This window comes from Mya arenaria, chromosome 15 (genome assembly GCF_026914265.1).
Source record: "Mya arenaria isolate MELC-2E11 chromosome 15, ASM2691426v1".
In the NCBI taxonomy this organism is placed as follows: domain Eukaryota; kingdom Metazoa; phylum Mollusca; class Bivalvia; order Myida; family Myidae; genus Mya; species Mya arenaria.
The window spans coordinates 39961602-39979211 of NC_069136.1; the positions used below are offsets into that span (position 1 = coordinate 39961602).

The 17610-nt window shown below is 33.2% G+C and overlaps 1 protein-coding gene across 1 annotated transcript in view; it reads right to left on the reverse strand.

Annotated features, from left to right (window-relative positions):
- LOC128219375 (somatostatin receptor type 2-like) overlaps nucleotides 1-17610 on the reverse strand; it is a 101735-nt gene that overhangs the window by 2005 nt on the left and 82120 nt on the right. The gene's annotated exons all lie outside the window — the stretch shown is intronic.

The window sequence follows — 17610 nt, forward strand, 5'->3', positions numbered from 1 at the left end:
ACATGAATTAAATCAACTTAATAATTGTATAGATATGCATTTGTGTTTGGCCAACTTTGTCGGGGGCGTTTTATCGCATACAAATATCAGTATGGTTAGTTATGGCCAATTGCTTTTGATTTAATAACAACCCACACAAAAATGTTATCAATATAATTTATCGTTTTTTATATAGCGAACAATCAATTTATTGTCTGCAATTTCCTCAAGTACTTTTCGGTTTTTATGAAATGTGTAAGAAATGCAGAATTCAGTATACCGTGGATTTTTCTGATTAAACGGAATCTATAGTGGGAATGCAAGTAACCATCAACTATTTCAAGTTCAAAGGCAACAACACCTTCTTTGAATTTCGTTAGGCTTAATTGAAGGCAAATGAAAATAACGGAATCATTTCAAAGAACATTTTGTGATAGAAATGCAAGTAGCTTACTAGAACATTGTAAAAGTATTATTATACTTGATATACAATATTAGATTTGATTAGATTCTTGGATTTTTTTGGAATCCAGATATATTCATGTATTTTATTAGCATTGACTAAGTACAGTATGGACCTGCAAGTGTACACACACACACACGGTACTGTAAGTTTTACATTGATGATAGGTTTTTACGAGCATTTAAGATACATATGTTCCCTCCTTCTTGTAGGTTTTGTCATTAGGGCAGGATGCTTAACACAGAATTAGTTTGGTATGGTTTAATGCTGTATATTCAAAGCATTAAAAGCGTTGAAAGGCTTTCGGTCTGCTACGTTTGTGAGAATAGTCATGTAATTGTAATCAGAAATTTACATAAACATCTAAAGATAGAATATGCATGCTCGCCAATTCGTTTGTAAATACTTTTAGATTTGTATGCTGAAAATGGATTAAATCAAAACCATGGAGTATCACTCTCTTGAAATACCTATTCAATATGTAGAATACCAAAATTGTTACTGAAATATGGAGTAATTCTCAACTGCATATGAAACCTTATCTGCAACGGATAAAGCATTTAGACATTTATTTAGTAAGATCTCTTCACTTCAGACATGACTGAGTCATTTTTGATTTACTTCCAGGGTATGACCGCTTTACCAAATGCATCCAACAAAATGCATTGGACATGTTAATTAAGTTTACGCTTAAAGTTTATTTCTACAATGATAGGATGCTCTTACAAAATTCCTAGGGATCGAATTCCACATACTATTTATCTCCTGTATGTATTGATGTATCTTAATATTGCCCTCAATCTATGTCACTCGTGGACAAAATAAAACAGATTTATATCAGTAGTTTTATAAATATGCATATGCAATATGCTCAAGACTCTTGGTTGGAATTACTGAGAGAAAGGCGAAATCATCACACACTTTCCGTTCCAGTCGGTATCAGATGACTATACTCACAAATTGTAGCAGGCCAGAAGCTTGTCAACGCTTTATGCGCTTTGATTGTCATTATATACGTGTATGAAATGCATTAAGTAATGGTTAAAGGATGTTAGTAGGTTCTTACACAAGTAAATGGTTTGATACAACACAGTTGCATAACCATTTATTTTGTGTACGTACTTACTAAGAATCAAAATTTGTCAAGTAAGAGCCAATTCAGGCTATGTTAAACATAGAAAATATACTTATTAATGAATTAAAATCAACAAAAGAACTGATTATACGATAAAATTAAATATTTGATATATCACGCCAAATGAGGGAAATAAGCCTGTCAAATACGATGACCCAGATTCTTTTTTTATCCGATAGCATCTTGTTGCCCGGCTGCGGCGAAATTGTAAACACAGATATATACATGTATTTGTTTTGATTCATTTTAAAAGCATTTGCGTATTCTGCTTTTTATATTGCGTTTTGTAACTCGTCGATATTAAAACAATTTCTTATTCTATGATCTAAATTTGGTAATTACGCAACAATGCAGCTTATTCAAACTATATTAACCGCATAACATATTAGGAATACTCATTACAGCGCCACTTTTAACCTCAAGATCATTCAAGAAGAAAGAAAAAAATGTCTCGCAACTGACACTTATTTCTGAGTTGCCAATCTCACGACCTTACATTGAGAATGAACAAATGTCTCACATTTGATTCCTATTTATTCGCATCAAACCGCACGGTGTAACAGCAATACATATTTCATTATTTTCTATTCTCTTTGATTGCCATACAAAGTTTCTATTTTACTTCAAAGCATATTCAATTATCACATGTCACAAGCTTCCTATAAAAGTCTGTGTCAGTGTTCTTTGCAATTCGCCCAAACTCACGCCTGACTAAGATAGATCACGTTAGCCAATGAAATAGATAAGTGGTTTAACCAGCGGAAGACAGTACAATTATCATTTTTGCATACCGGACGTGTGTTTCCGGTCATGTGACCAGTACTGGAAAAACCCTTCTTTCATACCCCATGTAAGATGAGTCACAACATCAACGTGCCACTTCTTATTTCATTTATTGTATGGTTTATGAAAAGTATATTATACCTTTTCAATATAGCGCAGTCAAATATATATGTTTGCAAGACTTTTAGTTAAAATTGAAAATAAATAATCGTATAAAAACGCTATTTTTAGTTATTCAAAATTACTGCGCTCTATGACGTCAGCAAACAACGTCGCACGCGCTTTTTGGTGTAATTATACAAAAGTTCGTTTTGAACGGAATTTTTTCCACAAATTGATAAATTTAGATATGCAAGAAAAAATATCAATCATGAAATATATATCAGGTACGAATAGAAAAATCTGACACTCGGGCACTCGGCAAGCCTCGTTACCGGCTTACGCACGTGCCCTCGTGTCGGATTTTTCTATCCGTACCGGAAACACATGATGGATACGTATATTCCTTGGAAGAGTTATTGTTAGTTTACAAACTTTCGAACTGAACTCAACTAATATATTAAGTATATCAGTCCTCAACACGGAGGCTATTCGTTTTGTATATCTCTAAAAAGTGTGATTCTTAAAAGTTATCACAGTAACAACTTCTGGATTCCAACAATGAGAATATCGTTTAGTTATTTAATTTATCATATTTAATACAATTTTAAAGTTGATAAGCTAACAGCATCGCGTTCCTTCCATTTGTGATTTATATCAACGTTAATGTAATGTAAACATCCTCGCTCAAATCGAGCGTAAGGATAACACATCCGCTATGTAAAATTTACAAAGATGACGTTTATTGTGTAGTATCCCTCATCTTCCCATTTCGCCGCACACACTAAAAAGTTCATGCTAGGTTAATATTTTTTTATTTAAAAGAATTGTTTCATTTCCTTCCAGTTCAATCGACGACACTTTAGCTATGAAGACGTGAAATATATCGTAAAGACATTTGTCATACTCACTGCAAAATAAGTATTACTCTTTAGGATTTTATTGTACTGATTTTCATCAAATGATTACAAACATTTGTATTAATAAGTAAAGAACCCACTTAAAATATCGTGTTTGATTAATGAAAATTATTAACAGAATACAATGATTACCATGACTTTGGTTATCCAAACAAAATCCGTTTATATCATCACCATACTATGATGCGGAATTTACAACAACGCACAGTTGGTTAGATGTTAGCTAAATGTAATTGTTGTAGAGGTATTGGAAAAGGCCGGCACTGAACAAACAGATCGTATCTCGTTTGAGACAAAAAAATCCAATAAGGAGATGAACATTTATATTTGAAAGGAAGAAATGGACGTGGAATAAGCGTCAAACAAACAATGGCCTGGCGCGAAGTATTGATAAAAAGAGTGCAATTTGTTTAAATTGATAAATAATCATTTCTTTTTATTAACATAAAGTGGGTTCAGTTTGTGTGTTGAAATAAAAACGGTCAGAAAGGTCTTACGTTTTTGTTGCATTTCAAAGGGTATCGCAAACTAAGCAGGCAGTTGTAAGAAACAATACAAGGATATAATTAAACTGAATCAAACATTTCGATAAATACTATCTTTAGATTTTGCAAATTTAATTTGTTTATGTCCACTTACGTCGATAGAATAGGATATCGCGTCATCTTATATTCTTTGTTCAATAATGAAATTTACTTGTAAAATTATCATTTTTATCAACAAATTATACTTGTTTTCAACGATACCCATGATACTATATAAAGACATGAATGTTTTTTTTAATTCCTGTTTTAATTTCGCTTTAGAGCAAATAATCAGGACCGGTATATTGCCAATGCTTTCCTCCTTAAAAAATAAGAAATGTTTTCTTGTTATTTTTAGATATATCTGAAAGCCTTTTTTATAATGCCTATTCGCTCAGCCTAAGAGTAAGCATGCGATAGGCCATATCGCGAAAGAAAAATCAGGCGGGATTAACTGTACGATATGTTAGCCATTTCTGTTGCTTCATGGTGTAACTAACCAAAGTTACAACAACAATTTGACATATCAAATGAACAAACATATTGCCATTTTATTTAGGAAGTTTCAGACAAATACCAACACGATTAAAACAATTAAATGTTCTAAGTACAAGCCGAAAATACCAAAAATCATTTGTCCACATTAGAACACTAAACCACTTTTTTATGTTAATACACAAAGTTCCAACTATATTCTTAAGTTTGGTAAAATGAAAGAAAAGAGAAAAGGCCCAGACGATACACATCATTTAGATATGTTTCAATAGAAATGCTCAGAAAACTTTTTAGGAATAATGATAATAATTATGATGGTCTATGCATTCCTCCAAAAGTTAACGATACGATGGAAGTTAAATCATATTTCGTTTTCAGAGCCTACCATGCTTGACGTTGTATGTTATGTACCGAGCATGATTTATATGTCTGATGTTTGGTACCATTCGCCAAATAAAACTAAAACCAAATTTGCCGTTGAACCATCTGTCAAGTGACAAAAAAAGCTCTTCAGTTATGTTTGACAATATTTACTGTAAGCTGTTTCCGGTGCAAATGGAATATCCGACACGAGTTCGTGTGAAAGCTGTTATGGAGGCTTGTTTGGCCCTATGATGGGAATTTTTCCATCCTTACCAGAGGCACTGACGCATATACTTTCATAACTTTTATATGCAATCACGGTTGAGGTTAAATACACATCGTCTGCTAATTACACTGAAACGCGCATACATTTTGTCAATTGACGTCATAATGCGAGAATTTTGAGGCCACAGAATATAATAATTATGTATTTGCCTTTGCTCTTTGCAAACTAGTTTCAATAATGTCTTAATATAAGACCTCCGTTGACACACACCTTACTTTTAAGAAGCTTTAGCATTCAATTTATCCAATTTCATAAGAATATCTTGTTTGACCATAAAGATTGGCATTTATTCAATGTTTTCAGTTTTGTAAACCAATCTGAATATAGCCTTCAATATAATCTTATTGACATTTATTTATGTGCTTATCAAAAAAGTAAGTGATATTTGTTGTGTCACGGCAATATTGCCTCTCGGTTTGTGGATTTTAGGCTTTTCGAACATTGTCGTTTGACAACCTTAACCGATAGCTTTTAGTTTTATATTCTTATTTTGGAAGATACTTAATTGAAGTTTCAACATTATTCACAGTTTTGCAAATACATTTCATATAAATGAAACAATTAATAAGTAATAACATTACATGATTTGAACTTTTGTTGACGTCTCATTGTAGAGAGCATTTTGTTTCCATTTAACACAAACTTCTTTCGTTTCAATGTGTTTCCCATAAAAGAATGTGTACGAATCTATCAATGGCCGGTGCTTGTTTAATTTGATAATCCCTTACCATAAGGACATTGAACACATATCACTATTCAAATATGTATATATCATGTACTGTTTGGAGATGAAAATAAGAATTTATCAACTTAGGAAAAACAATTTTGAAACAAAAATATTTTTAGTGTTAATAAAAGAGAATCCTTTCAACTGCCTTGTCTAAAAGTTTTCCGAGGATGAATCTTTATAATAATGCATTCTTTAATCACTGAATACGTGTTTTTTTTTCCCCAAAAGGATGAGTTATTCCATTTTAGATGCATTGTCTGAGTGTTTTTTTATATCTTACTTTTCTTATGTGGCTAAAGAGGTTTTAATATTTACATACTCGACTTATCCCATAAGCTTTAATTGTATTGTTAGCTCCTTCACACGAGCACTTACTCAATTCAATCACGTTAACGTATTAAATCCCTTGAACACTACTGCATATTCAAATATTTGCTCTACACTTGCTTTAACAATTCAATCTTAAGGACACTCATTCACGCTGTTAAGGTTTAGATATCGAAATAAATCAATTCTATTGAAATACGACGGAAAGGCTTGTTTTAGATATCAAACATCGTAAAACGTGCATATTAGAACTCTTATGTGGATACGTCTCACTGAAATAGCTCTATTGTGTCGCAAATAAAATGTAAAAATGTTTGGTTAATGTTTGGAAAAATACAAACATTCCCAATGCGGTTTTGCCATTTGCCATTTGCTGTTTGTGCGGGTTTATAGAGTATGTAAAGAATGTAAATCAGAGCTTAAAATAATATATAACAAAACTTTCCAACATTTATATTGCTAACTATAAAGCAATATGATTATATTGTAGTGAAACCCTTCCAATCAAAGATTAAAAATAATACAATGAAAACAATAATCCAAGTATTCATGAAAAAGTTATTGAACAATCTGTAAGAGAATACGAAACAAAAGTTGTACACAGATATTATTTAAATTGTTATTTATTTGTTCTGATAGAAAGAAGCATCTATTGATACAAGACCAGTTATTCCCACTTAGGCGATCGTTTTTATCATCAAATAACGCATGCAATAAACCGCTAAAAATGAAAGAATGTGAACACTTTTCAGTTGTTTCAAAGAACTATTGTGTACTATATAATTTGTATTATTTCAAGATTGTTCAATATATTCTTAATGTGGCAGGCCTTTCTGCACATTTTACAATTATAATGAAGTATCTTTAGATACGCATAATTTAAAATGAGTTGAATCCATCCCGCATAATTGTATCTTACAATTATTAGTTGAATAAGACTATTATAGTTTACGTTTTAATCATCAAACAAATCTAGAAGCATGCACTTTCTGAACAGTTGAAGAATACATTTCTAGAACAGTGCAAGAACGTTAAATGGCCGGTTGCAGGACCTTAAGTTTTAGACATTTATAGAACCTTATCTGTACCTTATGAACCGGTCATGTTGCGTTCTTGTACTGTTCTCAAACCCGTAGTGCAAGTATTAAGCATTTGCCTAATTCCAATTCAGACGCAAGAATAGCAAAATCACCCTTTCGACGTAGGAAGAAGACATGTTTTGTATGCTTCTGCAACGTTATATATTTTCACCGCTTAATACTGGTTTGAAATAGCACACACACATAAATCACACTGCTTGTAAAATAACATAGTGACGTCCTTGTTTTTTATCAACTCCTATCGGCTTTATTGAATATTTATATGCAAAACTACAGAAACAAGCTCAGTAGCCAAAACGGCCAAATACATAGAACATAAAAACAAAACACCTCAAATAAGAAACATGGAATGACAACAAAAAACTCCACAAACAACACGGTGCATAAATACTATATATAAACTATGTGTGTTTATCAAGGATTGTTAGGTACCGCCTTGGAACGACCAGTAAAATGTAAATTTACTGGGGGTTTAAATCAGTTTGTGTGCACAATCTCACTCTTATTAATGCAATACATGTACTATATTGTATTTTAATTTATACTATAGCTTGTTTAGCTTGTGAGCTTCTAAAATTTCTAATTGATATCTTGTCTCATTTTTGATATTTCGCATATAAAGGTTACGTTTAGTTTAATCAGAAGTGATGGCCAGTGCTTTTTCTACTGTTTCTTGTTATTGATGTTATACAATTGTTTGTTTTTTTCTAACTTCATGTTCGTTCGATAATTGTGTTTTAAGTTTCAGAAAAGGTGCTTATTGGTCGGCGCGCTGACAATATTACCTATTGTCCAAAATATAGATTCAGTTAGTGAACTGTTCACAAATTGCAAAAGAATGCTGTTGATACTTTCAACATTTCACGATAAGATATAAAGGTAGAATGTTTTTAAAAAAAATGTAAAATTCAAATGATAACGAACTCCTAAATTATAACGGTCCTGAATATTGTAGTTCTTGAAATATTGATATACATACTAGCTTTTCTCTGAATAGATGGAGTTTGCACGTTGCTATTACATGTTTCTAAATCTCTAGAGTAGTAAACTCCCTTAGACGTACAGGTCTAGAGGTAGTGTTGAAAAACTGACTTGTGGCTTGATTTTCGCTTTACAATGCCATTCAGGAATAGATTCCATTTTTTCCTCAAAATGTGTTGTTTTCTTATCCCCAATTAATTTACTCATAACTGTAGAGTCTCCTACAAAAAACACAATACAAAAAACAAAACAATATCAATTATGATTTCAATAAATACCAGTCCTTTTATTTCATCATTGAAGAAAACTATACATATTTATTGGTGATCTAGTTGCTATGAATTTTCTATCGCATCGAGTAAATGCTTTCAAGTTTGTACTTGTATATTCCTTCGAAAAATATGATTTTAGAGATAGCAATTAATGTTGTTGAAGAGAAAATGTACAGAAAGGGGACTCGATACATTGGCACATTTTAGCCGGACATGTCACTATTAGAAAGGACTTGCAGGCTCGATAAGAAAATCAGTTAAAATGGCATCTTCATTTGTTTCATGGATCAACTCCATTTCAAAGATTATTAAGAGTGGGGACATTGAGGTCAGAAAACAAGACTCGACGCAATAGATTATAGTTCCTACAGTACGAAATGAGGTGGTCTAAGGTTTCAGATTGGCCACACGACGGTAAGGATGAATCCATAAGAAAACGTCAATGAAGGTGGTGTTTCAGTGAGGTACAGGCCAATGTTGAAAAATTGGTTAGATTGATGACGTCGAGCGGGATTTAAAACTGATATGAAAGCAGCAGGTGTATATGTCATTGGACATCATCCCAAAATAACTTGTTTTGTTTATCTTCATCGGGAGGTACCAGTCTTTGGTTAAGCAGAGTTAAAGGATTCACACCGTGCCCTTGATGGGTAAAGATTTTGACCCAAATCAGATCGTTCACAATTTTAAATATGCTAGAGTCATCATCAAAGTGTTTGACATTTTATCACGGTGAAGAATGACTTGATCATTGATGAAGATTAGAAATAGTGAGAAGCAAAGAATGGGTCATTGGGGGACTCCGGATGACATGTTCTGCAAGCTTGAGTGCACGTTAGCGAGACTACTCTTTGTGTTCAAGAAAACAAAAACGAGTTAAACCAATTAAAGAAGATTTCCTTGAATACCGAGATGATGTTGCTTGAAAATTAGATCCTTGTACCAGACTTGGTTTTGAGTATATTGCAAAAACATCACTGACCTCCTTACCTTCGCCAATGGCCTTACAGATATCACTACAGATGTAAATCAGTTGATGTTCCGTTGAATATAACAATATTCGTGCAACACCACATTTGCCAGCTTAGATGAGACATAGGCCAGTAGTTCTTGGTGAAAACGTGTCATTTCTGAATGTGCGTAGATACATTCGCATGTATCCAATTTGAAAGGAAGTTTGATGACGATATTAATTTAGTAAACAATGATAGGGAAAGCGCAAGAGTAGCATGTTCGACCTACATGACTCTTACATTTTCTTAGGAAGTAACAGTTGAAGATACTTTGAATTTTGCACGATGAACAGTCTCTGGAAAAGTTAATAGTTGTTCATCCTAAACAGTGTATCGTTGAAAGAAATAGCTCAAAAGATTTACGTTGTCGAAATCATTGGTTGCAGCTATTAAGGGTAATAAATGATCTTTAATATATAGTTTTTCAGTAACAAGCTTGAATACTTACGATTTCACTGTTGCACTGGGTTTGTTTTGAAACTCGAGTCGAGCTTTGTTTATCATTTTTGTGACCTCGTAACGTGACCATGACCATGCGATTTCAGTTTTTAGTAATTTTAACTTTTTAAGTCGTTTACGTTTTTGTTTACGGGTTAATTTGCAGAGGTTAGAATTGAACCAAGGAAAGTTGTTTAGGCGAATAGTTATAACTTTCATTTATTTATTCCATACCACGGTCGATGTTGTTACTTTTTTATAAATAGGTTCAATTAACATGTATTTAAGGTGTATTCACTTTGCACAAAGTAACAGTTTGACAGTGGAAGCTGAAATTTGTCTTCAATTTACGTCTTTTTTTAATCTTATACATTGCCACGAAAATCCCCGGTTATAAGCATGTTGTTTAAATTACGCGTGATGACGTTATCGGTGCTCAAAATCAACGAGTTCTATATTGGAATACACGGACACGCTGATGTCGTTTGTGTGGGACTTGAATGGGGATGAACATTTCCTGCTTTGCTTAGTAACATTATGATAAGGTAAAGAACAACTTAACCCTCAAAATACGAGAAACATTTTGAGTGAGGGTTATCTAAAATGAGCAGAGACGTGACGGCAGAGCCTGTAAGGTCAGCTATGGAAACAAATAATAATATCAAAATGTAAGTGAATATGTCAACAGTGGACATTTTTCATATTGAAAAGTAATTACCATAATGCCGTCCTATAGTCTAAATCAAATGGTATTTTAAGTTCAATAAATGCACAGGGCAAACGTTAGTTCGTTAAACGTGTGGTTTAATTGTATTACGTAAAACCCCTTTCTTTACCCGAATCAGACAATAAGTTGTATATTCATCGAACTACTAACCAAATTTTTTAATGAGCACACTTTTAAAAGTTTCACATAGACTACTTACAAGAGGCAACTAAGTATTGTGCTAATTTAAGCTTTTCTCTAAGAAAGCCACAGCCTTTGACCTCTATATCGGATTCCTTTTCATTAAGCGCCTCTGCTATCCCATCAAATATCAAGCTATGTATCATGCGTTGTGCCTTCGAAAAGTTATTTTAACCTTCAGATTTAGCTACTCCATCACGTCTACTTTTGACTGATTCTATGATTGCCTGAAGTCTAACTGCTCAACCTTTTCATCCACTTTGTCTTATTTTTATCAAAACGTTTATCTGAATTGTGCACCAAATTTAATAGTTTTTGTTAGATTGTTATCGAAAATATCAAACTCTTTTTTCAATACACTGAACGTACTTATCTTGATTCTATATTCAATTTGGTAATTTGGCTTTGAGTCCTTATCAAAACATTGTTGAGAAGCTTTGGAAACGTCAGGGGAATTTTTGCTAGCCATTATGGCCACATAAAGTCGGATTTTGCCCCGTCACCTGTGATATATTGGAGTATTCCGTTTTAACAAACCTATATAGGTAGCGTATGTTATATTACATGATTATCTTCCAAGACTTACTTGTCTATTCCAACTCAGTTATTATATTAACTAATTTTGACGGTTACTTATATCGGTGCTATGAAATAATAATGTTTTTTTTATCTATTTATTGTTTTCCTCTCTTTTTCCCCTTTTTGAAGGGAGTGGGGGTGTCTCTGTTTACAAATATTAAAACAAAAAGCTTAGAATTTTATATTCTTGAAATGCTGATTTAATTTTAAACTTTTATTTCTTCAATGTTTTTTTTAAACCATTTCTTTCATTCAACCATAAAAGCAGTTTACCGCACATTCAATAGAAACATTTTTTCGGACTGCATCCTATAAGACTGTGTATGTTTCAGATCGATCACTTGTATCTGAAAAGGACTTGTTGGAATTACATTAAAACGACGCCCACCAAAAGAAACTTGGTCTGTTTATTCAGACAAAATGGTTTGCAGACCTAACTGCAAGAATTTACAGATGGGCATTTGTTTGTTGTGTGGAATATCATTTTATTTCAATGTAAAAAAAATACAATATCAAAACAATTAAAATTATATGACGAATAATTAAGTCCGACGCTCTATCGCCATGACCATTCTGCCCTTAGTGAAAGATGGAATTAGTTAAAAATCGATCAACACAAAAGTATATTGACGGATAGGACTAGCGTATGGTTCGGTTGACTTGACCGATGATGCTGGTAAAACATTCGTCAAATGCATCCGATAAGAGAAACAAAAAAGCATAATGCTGATATTTCTATTTATTGCAATTGGTTTACATTTTATGTTTTCACATTTAACCCAAAACCATTGTCTTAACCAAAATCATCAAAATACACCATCTATATATTAAGGAAATTTTAAATGATAGATAATTAAAAATGAAAATGAAAAACGTTAAACATATTAAAATATATACAGCCAAACAACAAACATAGTTGCTTAAAAGGTTAATATAATCAACATATTCAAATTAAACAATAAATGTATACATTTACTTACACTTAAAGAGCTTGTCTTTCCGTAAAGTCAGTTAAACAGATGAACAGGAACAATAATAAAATAGGAAACAACTCTATGGACTAGTCCAGTACTTAAGTTCTTATCCACCAGAAAGGTACATCAGTTGCAATCGAATGTGTCCACAAAACTCCACAAACCAAAAGAGTACATAATTATACACAATAAAAAAGGGGATTGTTAAGTGTTTATTAAGGACTGCTAGGTACCTTCTTGGACAAGTCAGTAAATTGTTAATTTACTTCAATGGTGTTAAAACTAGTTTGTGAGCTTACACTTATTCCAACAGTCCCAAAGAAAGTAAGACCGTAAATCGCGAGTCTGATAAAAGTATGCATTACCTTGAGAACAGTTAATAATAAAACAAAATATAATAAACTAAGTCTTATAGGTAAACCCTAAGTAATTCTATGATTAGGGATCCCAACTTTATACGCAAACGAAGGAATATAATTCAGAATACCTAATGCAAAAACTTTTAAAGATATGATGCAGTTATTGTTTGAATCTATAAAGATCACGTCGATCAAAAAGCTATCGAAATTCTTTCGGGCAGCCCAGTCTGAATGTAAATGATTCTCAAACACTCGCGAACACCCCTTCTATGTGAAACATGATTGTTGAACTGCTTTTAGCTTATGTTCTTAGTGCTTGATTTGCATTCTTAAGTATTTTAATCGGCAACAATGTCATCATTTTACGTGTTTAAAGGCGCACGTGAAACAAAGAAATTTAACGTTTAGTTTCTTGGAAATAGTAGTATTAAATAGAAATACAAGTTAATAAAGTCTTGTTTGAACCTTTATTTTTAAACAATAGTATACAATATCGGATACCTATGCGAATGGATAAAGTTGGTATATTTGTGATGAGATTTCCTTATTCTCTTGATTTACAGTGCCATTTGTAAGATTTGACCTAACTTAAATATTATTCTTTGCTGTTGATCTTCGATACGTACAAAGTGTGGAAACCGTTTGTTTAATATTTAGAGCAATCGTTTTTTCTGTGTGTATCGTGACGCTGTTTGTGAGGTGTTGATTCATTGTGATCCTTTTATTTACAAAACAAGGAAATTAACCATTTCCTGAAAGACATATTGAAGTATCCGTAAATTACGCGGTTTACTGCGGCGGTAATATAATAGGAATAGAACGACAATGTATACAAAATTAGTGAAAAGCTAGACCAGGTAATTTTATGGAGTAACAAAGACATGTCAAGAATATTGACAAGTGAAAATGGAATGAAACTGACACTAAATGCTACGGTAATTCCAAGCATAATTTTGGTGATTCGTAACTCGATTTGGTTAATTTTAAGCTTAGATTTATCGTCCGAATTACCCCGATCAGCGTGTCTTTCCGTTCCTAACGACGCCCTCATCATAATCTTTCGTTTTCGTTTTTGCGAGAATAAACAGTATATGATACGTCCATAAGCTACCAATAACGATACGTTTTCCATTACAATTATAACCAAGAGAAAAGCATAATAGTAAAAACCAAAAGTTGACCACACGAAAAAGCAACGCATACCGGTATTTTCGAGAATCCAACCTTTATAAAAAGTAAAGACCGGTAGCGTCAGAACAAGACTGACGAGGAAAGCAGCGCCACTAATATATCTTATTTCTTTCAATGAAAATTGATTATCAAATGGGCGACAAATTCTTTTATATCTGTCTACTGCAATAACAGCCAAACTCGAACAACTACATGTTGTAACTAAGCTTTCAAAATATCTTGACATCTTACAGAAGGCATTGAAACTTGGTTGAGACATAAAGACGGTAATCGGTCTTTCTATAATGTTCAACGGGATGACGATGGCACACTGCATGAGATCGTAGGTGCTAAGCAGGACGATGAGATGATTATTCGTGGTGCGTTGTGTATCTATTTTTCTATAATAATACAACATCAAAATGTTCCCAATCAATCCAGTCGATCCAGTGACGACCATAAACACCACCAATGCTGTTAGCTGCGACTCCACATACGCAGCTAACCCTGCCGTCACATTAACCAGGGAATATACTGACGTTGTTACATTGTCGAAATATGTGCGGTTGAACTCGTACCCAAGGGTCGTTGTTTGATTCATGATTTTGCCGCCGCCAAGAGAGAAGAATAACCTGTAAATAATACTTGCAAAATAACCTTTGCAAATGACAGTAAATTAAAGTATGTTATAAGAAATTGGATAAAACAAAATCTTGGCCGCCTTGATTGTTCGTTCAGGTGAGCATATTTTCAAAGACACAAGGCAACGCCCTCCTTACATAAGCAGTAAAACATATATCTGATAAATTATAAACAATTGTCATTCACAAATTAATTTATTTATGTACATCAATTTACAAGAACATGTTAATAATAAATACTACATATAAGCGTGAAAAGAGTACATGTACAACTAAACTTTATCTATTCGTCGGCAGATACTGAATACGTATCTGACATATTACAAGACAAGAAAACAGGCTGTTTGCTTTCACTAAGATAGTCAGTATGCCATAATAATAGGGAACCGGAAATACCACTTTCACGAAGCATGAAAAGAAGACCTTCATGCCACACGCAATCAAAGGCTTTCGGGTGTCACAGAATACTGCCCTTACTTCTTGTCCTTCATTTAGAGCAAGACAGAAAGAGGGCAAGATATTTATAAGCTGATCAACAGCGGATTCCTGTGTAACTTAGCCTGACTGGAATGGGGTTATGAAGTCATTAGGGTGGAAGAAGTGAACGTGAATTTATTCTATTTAGTACCTTACTTATAACACTCAACATGGATATTGGACGTAAATTAACGACACCTGCATTCCTAAAAACATGCTTACATGTGCAGTTTCCACTGGTTAGGTACTGTACCAGCACAAAGAGAGTAATTAAAAAAGCTCTCGAAGGGGATGTGAAATAACAGTTGCTATCTCCCTTAGACCAAAGCTTGTAACACAGTCCTATCTTGTTGCCTTGCCTGGTTTCGGAATCTTTTTTAACATCAAAAACACCTTGATGGGAAATATCAAAATCCTTCAGAAATGGTACACCGGAGATAATAGGAAAAGGTATGTTAGGTGCAGCTTAAAAGCTCTGTGTTTGGAAAAAAAGTTGTTCAGAAGATTTGCCTTGTCAATATCGATTCGAAGATGGTGCGTATGTGGATGAGAGTGCTTCGATACCGACGTAGAACTAGTATAACTTTTAATAGTTTTCCAAAGTTATGAAGGTCAGTATACAAAGTGTCTTTTTGCCGTAAAACTCTGCATATTGTAATGTACTTTACTTAAGCTACAAACGATCGCAGTAGAAGCTTCAGAAAAGGTGGTTGACAGTGGTGATGTAGGAAAAGGACTTTTATGAAAATCACCAGAAAGGATAAGAGGTATAAACAACAAACAAATTAATTAAAAATGAGTTAATTGTACAACAGCTTTAGCTTGAGCTTGATAATAGCAGTCCCAACCGACCCCCATTCGATATGTGCCTATTTCAATAGACATTTATTCTTTTAATATACCGGGATCAAAAGGCTCTTTGATTGAGGGATATCTGAATACTGACTGACATGTACCAAGGAAGAATACAAAAAAGAAAAGCAAAGAGGGAAGGAAAGATGTATGGGAATCGTTTTATTGAGATAGGTTATACAATTATTTATTTCATATATCATAACTCGATCTGTTAGATACCTTTGATCTTTAAATAACGGCTTACACGCCAACTTCCCATATATCAAAGAAAATATTAATTATTTTGAGATATTACACGATAGGTGCATAATAAATAAATTAAAGGGACTTGAAGGTTAAAGATATCATCTGCCAAAATGAATTAGATCTCTTCTTTCTGGGCTCGAAATCGAAATCAAGCAGGACACAAAGCAAATTTTATATCATTAAACTTCGTTTACACACAATACGTTGCGTGTAAAGCAAGAAGAATCAATGCTTAAATTTTGCATTTAAAAACAATGCAAATAATGAGCCCATGTACCTGTGGACAACATAAGGATTTGTTACACAAATAGAAGATATTAACTTCTAAGAAGTATATCTGTTTTATTCTCTTTGATGTAAAAAGAAAAAATAATGAAACTTTTGTTCTACTTTAGCTCATAATTGTTACTTTAACCTCTTTAGAAAATTGAAAAAGAAAACATGTCTAAAAGCTCATAAGACATTTGCTAAATTGAATTCTGACGCTTCATCAAAGTAAGGTCTGTGTCGATCAAGGTCTTACACCAGGACAACATTGAAACTAGTTTGCAAACATTAACACATTCCCTCACCTTGAAATGGAAAATAATTAAATGTATTTTTTTGCAATTTCAATTGTGACGAAGAGCAAAGGCAAATACATAGCAGTTTTAGTCAACTGTGAATTCAAATTTCAGTGAAATTATTAAACGATGTGTCTTTTACCTCAACTTTGATTGCATAAACAAATTAAAGTTATGCAAGTATCTGTGAATGTGCCTACGATACGGATAGGAAATTTTCGATTATTAGGCACGCCAAATATGCACCCAGAATAGCTTTCCCACGAACTCTCGGGTCGGAGTTTCCATTTGCACCGAAAAGATGGATTTCAACGTTAAGTACTGTTTCAGTTCCTATCTGGGGAATTATACAAACAGGAGACATATAACTCATAAATAAACATACAACGTCAAGCATGGAAGGCTCTGAAAACGAAACATGATTCAAGGTTCATTGTATCATTAACTTTTGGGGAAATGCATAGACAACAATGTCATCATTATTCCTATCATACTTTCTGAGCATTTGTATTGAAGAAATATCTAAATAACGTGTATTTTTTCTATTTGTTTTCTTAGGAACATTGCTGGCAATATGTGTATTAACATAAAAATAAAAAGTTTTGTTTTCCATTGTCGAAAATACGAATAGGTATATCTGACTTGTACTAAGTACAATAAACTATTTCATTGTGTTGAAATTTGTATGGAACTGCCTACATTAAATGGCAATATTAGTATTTATTTGATTGGTCGAATAGTTGTATGCACATTGAAAACACGTTTGGTTTGCTACACCATGAAGCAACAGAAATGGTCAACATGTCGCACAGTTAGCCCAATCTTCTATGACATTTTCTTCGCAATATGGTTTATCGTAACCTTTCCCTTAGGTTGCACGATGGGCGTAACAGAAAAGCATTTAGGATATCCTGAAAAAGACATATATGTT